Below are 8515 nucleotides of genomic sequence, written 5' to 3' on the forward strand. Positions count from 1 at the left end.
AACCCCACACTTGCCCAGTCCTGAACCCAGTCAGTGGAAAATGCCTAAAATAAAAACCAAGGGAGGAAGATAAATCAGGAGGTGTGTGAAATGCATGCAAGGTGACCCTGGAACTCCTCTGAAGAATTGCAGGCCACAGAGAAGTGCTCTTATATTTCTACACAATCAAAACTTTTGAAAAAGTTTACTGGAATGTGTGATGTGAGGCTCAAAAGTAAGAGTGACTAGAATTTCAGAGCCATTGGCCTCTTCTCCAAAGGGTTTTATATTTTTTGTTAAGGGTCGAGGAGGATGAACCCTCAGGGCCACAGAGACAACTGATAGATATGAAGCCTGAGGCTCTGGTCTTTGTGAAGAATTTATTTAGACTCCTGACTCTAAGCAGCTAGGCCTTTCTTTCTGCACATTTCCAAGGAGAATTTGTTTATACTAAGGAAGAAAAGATTTTTCTTAATGTCCCAAAGAAAGTGGGTACCTCTTAGGTATAAACACTCAGGCTGTCCTTGGAACATGCTCTGGCCTGCCACAGGTACCAGTAAGTTCAGGGTGACACCTGGGGTAATAATTTAGACAAGATGAACCCAGAATAGCAGCACACATTTGTATCCACTAGTTGGCTGAGGAAGGAGGACTAAGAGTTTGGGGCTAGTCCAATTTTATGGCAGGCTTTGTCTCAATAACAAACAAACAAAGGACAAAGAAAGCCTTTTATTTGCTACAAATAAAAAATATGTCCTTTTAAAACCACCTGGCATTCAATACAATAGTAGCAAAAGAGATATTAAAATGACAAGTATTAATATAGATACTAAAAACTAAGCAAGAATGCATGCCTTCCTACTCTGTTTGACCAAACAAAACATGTCTCTCGTTTGAACCAATCACCAAGCTGCTAACATAACTAAGAAAAGGTATGCCCCACTTTTGGAAAAGTACCCCATCATGACTTGGAAGCAGTTCAAAGACTCTTTTGCAGTTCTAGCTAAGAGGAGGCCAGCTGGCTGTCTCACAGCATTGAGAGGGGACTGACTGGGCACAAGAGTGCTGAGTTCCCTTTCTGCTGTGGAGCCTGGAATGGGGGTGGGGGGGTGGAGGGGTAGGCACTGAAACAGGAAGTAGTGGGGCCTGGGGGCAGACTGCGCTTCCTTAGGCCCCTCAGTTCTTTTTAGAAACATTGTGTTTTTCAACCCAGTATTTTGAGTGATGCTGAGAACTGACTTCTCAGTTTGCCTGGTAGCAGTTCTTTTTGAAGACTGACCATCATACAGAGCTGGAAATTATGCACAGTGGGCTCCTGTAACTGCAAAGATCAGATACTCCAGGCCACATGAGATGTTGTAAAGATGATATGAGAAAGAGGAGAAAACTGAGCTAGTCCCAGGGACCTTCTTGGCTTGTTGGGAGCAGGTCCCACAGAGGCAGAAATGAGGAGTGGGTCAAGGAGTGAATGACTGTTGTGTGGGGTGTGTGGAATGGGAGTAGGGAGGATGGTGTGTGGGAAGGTGAGGAGGTGGGGTGGGGGTGGGGCCTTGAATCCTCACTGACTGGCAGTCAGAGTCCTTCTTTATTTATACAGAACTCAGTAAACAGGGATAGATTCATGCTGTTCCAAACATAAATTATATCATTTTTATCTCCATGTATTAACTTCCTCTTGGTCATGAATTTAGTCAATATTGATAAACCATGACAAAACAGAGTTATCTTTTACAATTGTTTTTCCTCACCAACCCCATAGCCCAATGTTTAAGAACTGAGAGGTATATTTTGACAAAATATGACAACCCATAATCTGGCAGTTTCAAGGGCACACTACACAGAAAGAAAATCTTCAGGCCAGCCTGGGCCATTGCCATGTCTCAAGCAGTGTATTATCAACTTTTGGTGGTCAAAGTGCTAATTGTCGTTAGGCCTAAGGAAAGTCTTCAGTCCAAAGCTGCTGCAGTCATTATTCAATTTCTGGCATAATACAATGTTTATGTTCTATATATTTTTGTAGAATTTATTTATATCTCTAATCTTGGTATTCTTGTCCCTGAATGGGCTAACTTTTCTAATAAAGGGGAGATCTTAATATTTAATTCTCTTATTATTTTCCCACACATTCTTTTCCCATCAGTAGAAGCCCCTGTATAGTGTGGGATTAACTACAACCAATCTAACTTTGTTGCTGTATCTTTTCCTTGAGGGGCATACCCTATGTTGCCCCCAATCTTGTATGGCACTAAATCGCCTGATCGTGTGCTAGGAAGAAGCTTTCAATCTGATCTGCTGCTTAGTCCAATAGCCAGCTGAATCTTGTTTACCTGTTGACTTTGTTCCAACTATCTTGTTCCTGGGTAAGTATGGGGAAGATGTTCCAAAGGTATCTTGAAGTCAGCCTTATAAGGAAATCTCTGGCATTTTTTTTTTAAGTCTTAACCTCCAGGGAGTAAGGATACCTTTAGGTAGGGCCAGATAAGGATAACTCCCTCAAAGAGGGACTCAAAACTTTCGTCGGGAGGCTTAGAAGCAGTACTCCTGGGAGACAGAATAAATGGTTCATTAGAAATTTCCCATCGTTCATTATCCCCAAGTTGTACAAATATTGAAAGTCGTTCAAGTATGCAGCACGTGGAGATCAAGACCAAAAGGAAGAGGTAGCACTATGGCAACTGCATCATGTGGGTCAGTTTTGCTGGATCTTTGTGGAGCAGGTGTGCCTCATGACTTGCCACTGTTCTCATTAGCTATATCTATGCCACTGAGCTAACGTTTTACCCTCTGTGCTTAAGTGGTAGCCTCTTCTTCTGTATTTTCTTCAGTGCTGTGGTTTATACACCAACTCTTTCTCTGAAAGAGAACTTACTTAGGATGGCCTGACATTGAGTGATAAAAATTCATCACAATGAACAGAAAATCAACTTGGCAATGGTTTCAACCAATTCGCATCTATTTTTCTTTCCATGGGAAACACACAGAGGTAAACAGTCATAGACATTGGTTCACTAGCTCAATAGCTCAGTACTAACATTCATGACTTGGGATTGCAGTACCATAATCTTCTAGTTGTGTGGTGTGTGTGTGTGTGTGTGTGTGTGTGTGTAAATGTTATTTTTATTCTCTAGATGTAATTGTCATCTCAGACTTACTGGTGAATACGCTCATCCTTCTAGACCTTTCTGAACTCTGGTTGTCCAGTTCAACTCAGCTGTTCTATCTCAAAACTCCTCTCCAAGCTGACTGATTTAAACTGACTTCTCAGCTTCTGACTGAATTGCTCTGCTTAGCCTCCAATGAATTCCAGCAATTGGTTCTAATCATCAGGCTCCTTCTGGTTCCCTATCTCATTCTGTCTTCACTTGTGTCTAGTTTATTCTCTCTGCAACCTGTCTCTGTAAAACTTTAATCTCTCTCTCTCTCTCTCTCTCTCTCTCTCTCTCTCCCTCTCTCCACTACTCTTTTAAGTCACCTCCCTTTCCTATCTTTTCTCATGTGAGTTGGGCATATTCTATCTTTGACTCATTCTGTCAAATCTTTCTCTGATTCATCACTTTGTCTGCCCCTCAAGTAGACCTCACTTTCAAACATGGCTGTTTCCTTCTACAAACTAACTTTACCTACATTGTTTGAGATTAATGGCGTGTATTAAAGGTATGTCTGCATCCCAGCCAGATCTGATCTCTTGCCAGATAGCTATGTTGCTGGATTAAAATTCTCCTAAGTGTGTGTGTGTGTGTGTGTGTGTGTGTGAATATAGGCATGTATGTATGTATGTGCTCATTTAGGTATGCAAGTGAACATGCATGCTTGTTTCCTAGCATAGGAAAGCCAGAGGTAGACTTTAAGTAACTTCCGCAGTCATTCTCCACTATATTTTTTGAGACAGCATCACACTGAACCTTGAGCTCATGGGTTTGGCTAAACTGACTAGCCAAAGAGCTTCAGAGATCTGCCTTTCTCCTTCCCCAGCCCACCCCAACGCTGGTGATGAAGAGTTGCCTTGCTGCACCTGGCTTTTTATGCGAATTCTGCAGATCTGAATCCAGTCTTCATGTTTGTGAAGCTGGAACTAGCTCCCCAGTTGCATGAACTTCCATTCTTAGCTGTTTTTTTTTTTTCTTCTCAAACTTATTGTGTTGGGATTTCATCTGTCCACTGCCTTGTAGATATCACTCTCTGCACATTCAAAGCAGGAAGTTAGAAAAGGGTGCAGACAAGCACACTTTCTTGTTGCATCTGCTTTTTTAGAATGCTCTCTAGTCATGCACATGCAAATTTTGGCCAAAATAAGGTCATATTACTATGCTTAGTTACACCTAAGGTTGGAAAAGCAGTATTGAGCTTTTACAGATGCAATGGCAAGAAGTCTGTGAGATAGGAGATTGGGAAGAAACTTTCTAAAGTGAGTTAATGGGGGCATGCCTCACATGTGCCAGGAGGCACTCAGCAACTCTCCCCGTAGTCCTCTAAAAGAAATTGTAGGTTAGGTGTCTGGTCTCCAAGAAACCCAGGACAAGCCACACACAGTACCCAGCACTTCTCACCCCACCCCTGACCTAAACCTCTCTAGCCCAGAGGCTGGACTTCACTTCCCTTTCCCCTGCTTCTCTTTTCTATATAAAACAGCCATTTTGGCCATGTGCTCTCTTGGTATTCTCTTGGCTCTTCTCCCTCGCTTGGCGTCTTGACTCCTGGCTAGCTTCCTCTTGGCCTTTTGGATTCTTGATCTCTTGTTCTGGGTCTCCTCTCTTCGTCTGCTTGCCCTCTCCTCTCCCTCTTCTCATCTGCTCTCGCTTTGCCCGTCTCTCCTCTCATGGCCTGATTCAGTCTAGACCCTGCCAGGTGCCTCTTGCTGATCTCCCCCTCATGTCTACACTAAAACCCTTCTCCTCAGTTACACACAGGAGCCATCATGTCCTGGTTTTTCATTCAGTGTGACTTTCCTGTCTCACAGATAACTGACTATGAGGCAGGGGCTAATGTGACACAATCACACATCAGCATGGCAGATGAGAGGGGTATGCAAGGCAAAAACAAATCATGCTTTTCTTAATGTCAGTCTGATATGTAAACACTCGGAATCCCCTTCGATGACCTGGTTATATGGCCAACCATAAGTTAAATTTTATATTCTTTCACCTATATCTCTCTACAAGCTTGGGTTTTTTTCTTCTTTTGTTTATTTGCTAAAGACTAATGGGTTGCTAGACACTTGTCTAGGGGTAGGAGATGTGCCAATGAGGGAAACAGTTGTTCTTCCAGGAGTAAAAATAGACAACTGAAAGAATGTGTGTGTTACACATTTACTCACATATGAACTTCTTAAATCTCATATTAAGTCCCCTTTTGTGCTCCTACAACCCTGTTTCATTCTTTGGTAATTACAATCACAATTTCAATAATTATCTGTGGAGATCATGTCCCCTTATATTTATACATTTTGTGAAAAACATAATGTATATATAAAACATGTGCCTCAAGTATATATAATTTATAGTGAGCTCTCTAGATAAACACTATGGCAAAGAAAAAAGTTAGATATGGGTCTGTGTGGAGACAGAGGCCTGGAAAGTCATGTGGGGTAAAGGGTATTGTCTATAATCTATAGATTGATGGAAAAAATACAGAACTCTGTGCTGTAGCTACAGACTCTCAAGCTCTCTGCTTTACAGTGGTAGGAAATGCCAGAGCCTAAATACAGTGTGCTACTCATTGTTGCAGCTTGGCCATGCTCGCTTTCTTTCTTTCTTTCTTTCTTTCTTTCTTTCTTTCTTTCTTTCTTTCTTTCTTTCTTTCTTTCGTTCTTTCTATGCTCTGTTTCTAAGCTTGTAGTTTTTTTTTATTTAGCCTATTGACTTCCTCTAAGTCATGCTGAGTGTGGCCTTCAGACTGTATCTCTAATCCTGAGCAGCAACTCCACATATATTTTAGCTTCATATTTTCCACCCTCGTCCTAGATTTTTTTCTTTAATTTAAAATCCATCCTGAGACTACAGTGGGCACAAGCACATACTTGGAGATTCTCCACTGATTTGACTTTAGAAGCCAAAGCACTGATCATTCATTCTTTTCTGTATTGGCTTTACAAAATTTCTATCTTTGGATTTTTAAAATATATAGATTTTATTTATTTTCCTTCTAATTTTATTAGCCTATAGAACCTATTCCTTCCCCGCTTCATCTCCTAATTAGCCTGATTAGCAGGCTACAATATTGTAGATCTCTTGGACTGCAGATATAGCCTGGTTGGTAAAGTACTTAGGAAGCATGCACACAGCTCTGGGATTGCTCCCCAACACTGAGGAACCTGGTGTGGCAAGCATGCCTGTAATCTTAGCATTTGGGGGCAGAGACAAGACTATCCAAAGCTCAAGGTCATCCGTGGCTACATAGTGAGTGTGAAGCCAGACTGGCATACAAGAGCTCCTAACTCAACAAATAAAACCACCGAACGAACGCCGTTTATTCCGCCATTAAAATCTAGACTAAGCCACCCCTGCCCCACCCCCACACGCACACGCATGCACGCACGCACGTCCGATACTGTAATCTCATTGTTCATCTTGAGAACTGGCACAACATCGATACTGCCCTTACAGTGCCTCTTCCTCCGTGGATACAAGGTCCATGGGGGCAGGTGCTGTGTCTGCCTCCCTCGGGGCAATATTTTACTGCATAGCTATATCTTGGGTACCCACAGAAGCACTCAGAAACACTTAATTCCTAAGCATCCTCTGCCTCCAGAGGACTATGGCAGTGCCTTGGAAGGAAGGATGTTCTGCAGGTGATATCTGAAGCTTTGTCCAGATCCTTCCTCAGAAATGGAAGATTCAGTGCCACTCCCTCCCAGCCAGCAGGAGCGCAGCTAGTAATCAGCCTCAGCAGCCAGTCTTCTAGTGGGAGATGCTAAAGGCCTGGAAGCCACAGATCATGTTCTGTTCTGGCTTGTATTCAGTGCTGGGAAGTGGCCGCTTCCCTTCCTACACCCATGGAGGACACTCTACAAAGCCATCCCCACTTTGGAGCAACCTGTGAGGTTGACGTGTCTGTGTCTCCACAATCAGATCTAGCTACCTCTCTTTTACAGAGGTTTATCCCCGCAGCACTTCTCAAGGACTGTTTCTATCACTTCATAGTCTGCTTCCTGGTAAGCCAGCCTGGGGCACATGGAGTCTCAACTACAACCAAATCTGCAAACCGCATGGTGCGGTCTCTCCTACTCTATATTCCTAAACAGCAAAGTGCAGCAATTTATCCTTGTGCCATACAATGACCAGAAATGCCTTTCTTGTGGTGCATATCATAAACACACCCAAACCCTTAGTCCAAGTACTCACATGTGTAGCACCAAGGGTGAGACATTTGCTGTGTACCTTTTTCAGAAATGCAGAAAGTTGAAGTCTAACCTGAATCCTATGTACGGAATCGGAACCTGCACAAGGTCACGAAGATTTATACTGACGTTAAAGTCTGAGAAATGCTGGGCTATTAACAGAATTAATTCGTTAATTAATCAAGACAAATAACAAGCCTTAGCTGGTAACTCCAAGTCTGCAGAATGTCTTCATAACATTTTGCTTGGAAGACTGAGAGAATGTCATGCCGGTATTTCTACGGTATAGAGCTTGCATTCTAGGAAGCAGAGAAAATCAAATCAATATGCATATTGTAGTAGGGGGTGCAAATGTGTTATTAAAAATAAAGTGGAGTAAAGAGAAGGGGAGAGTGGGTTGCATTCAAATTTCTTGCAGACATGGTGATAAAAGAGAGCTGAGGCGAGTGAGGCAGCACAAGAGTGTTGTCTATAGTAAGTGCAAGGACACTAAAGTGAATTTAGGGGAATGAGAGAGATTTAAACTAACCGGTGCGGTCAGAGAGGCAAGTCTTGATGAAAGACTACTTAGTGATCCGCCCTTTGACATTTCATCATTAAAATGGGCATGTGCTTTTTGTGGTGGTAGTTGGTTTTTGCTAAGAATAAAGTGCTAGCCAAGCACATTGGATTTGCGTTGTGGGAGTCTGAACAAACTGTCTTGAAAACCAGAAGTTTAAGTTCCGCAGACAAAACTGGTGGGAACTGGAGAAGGATTTTTGTAACTTCTCTAACACCTCAGGCTCCAAGACGCCTCATGCTGAGGGATGAGATAAGCATGGTGTCTGGTTGTGGACTGAGGCAAAAATCTCCAACCCCAGGTTACTACATAACCAGAAAGAGGAACTGAGGAAGGTAGTGTCAAGCTGAAGAAGGTAAGGTTCCGGTCTGAGTTTCAAGCGTATCCACAGACCAGGTCCTGAATACAGAGAAGAGCCCACAGGTTCAAGCCTCAGGCTAGTCCACCCCTTCTCCAACGTAGTGAAACTTCTCCGCCCACGCAGCGCACTGTCTGGCTCCCCAGTCCAGACCTCGCCTATAACCATGTCGTAGTCCACTTTAGACCCGCCAAGACACGCCTCCTCGTATAGACCCCGCTTCACATCCCACCTCTACTCCCAACCTCCAATCAACTCTAAGAGATTGCGTATTGATCCCGCC

The sequence above is a fragment of the Mus caroli genome, unplaced genomic scaffold (genome assembly GCF_978045245.1).
Source record: "Mus caroli unplaced genomic scaffold, Mus_caroli_1 scaffold_9, whole genome shotgun sequence".
Lineage (NCBI taxonomy): Eukaryota > Metazoa > Chordata > Mammalia > Rodentia > Muridae > Mus > Mus caroli.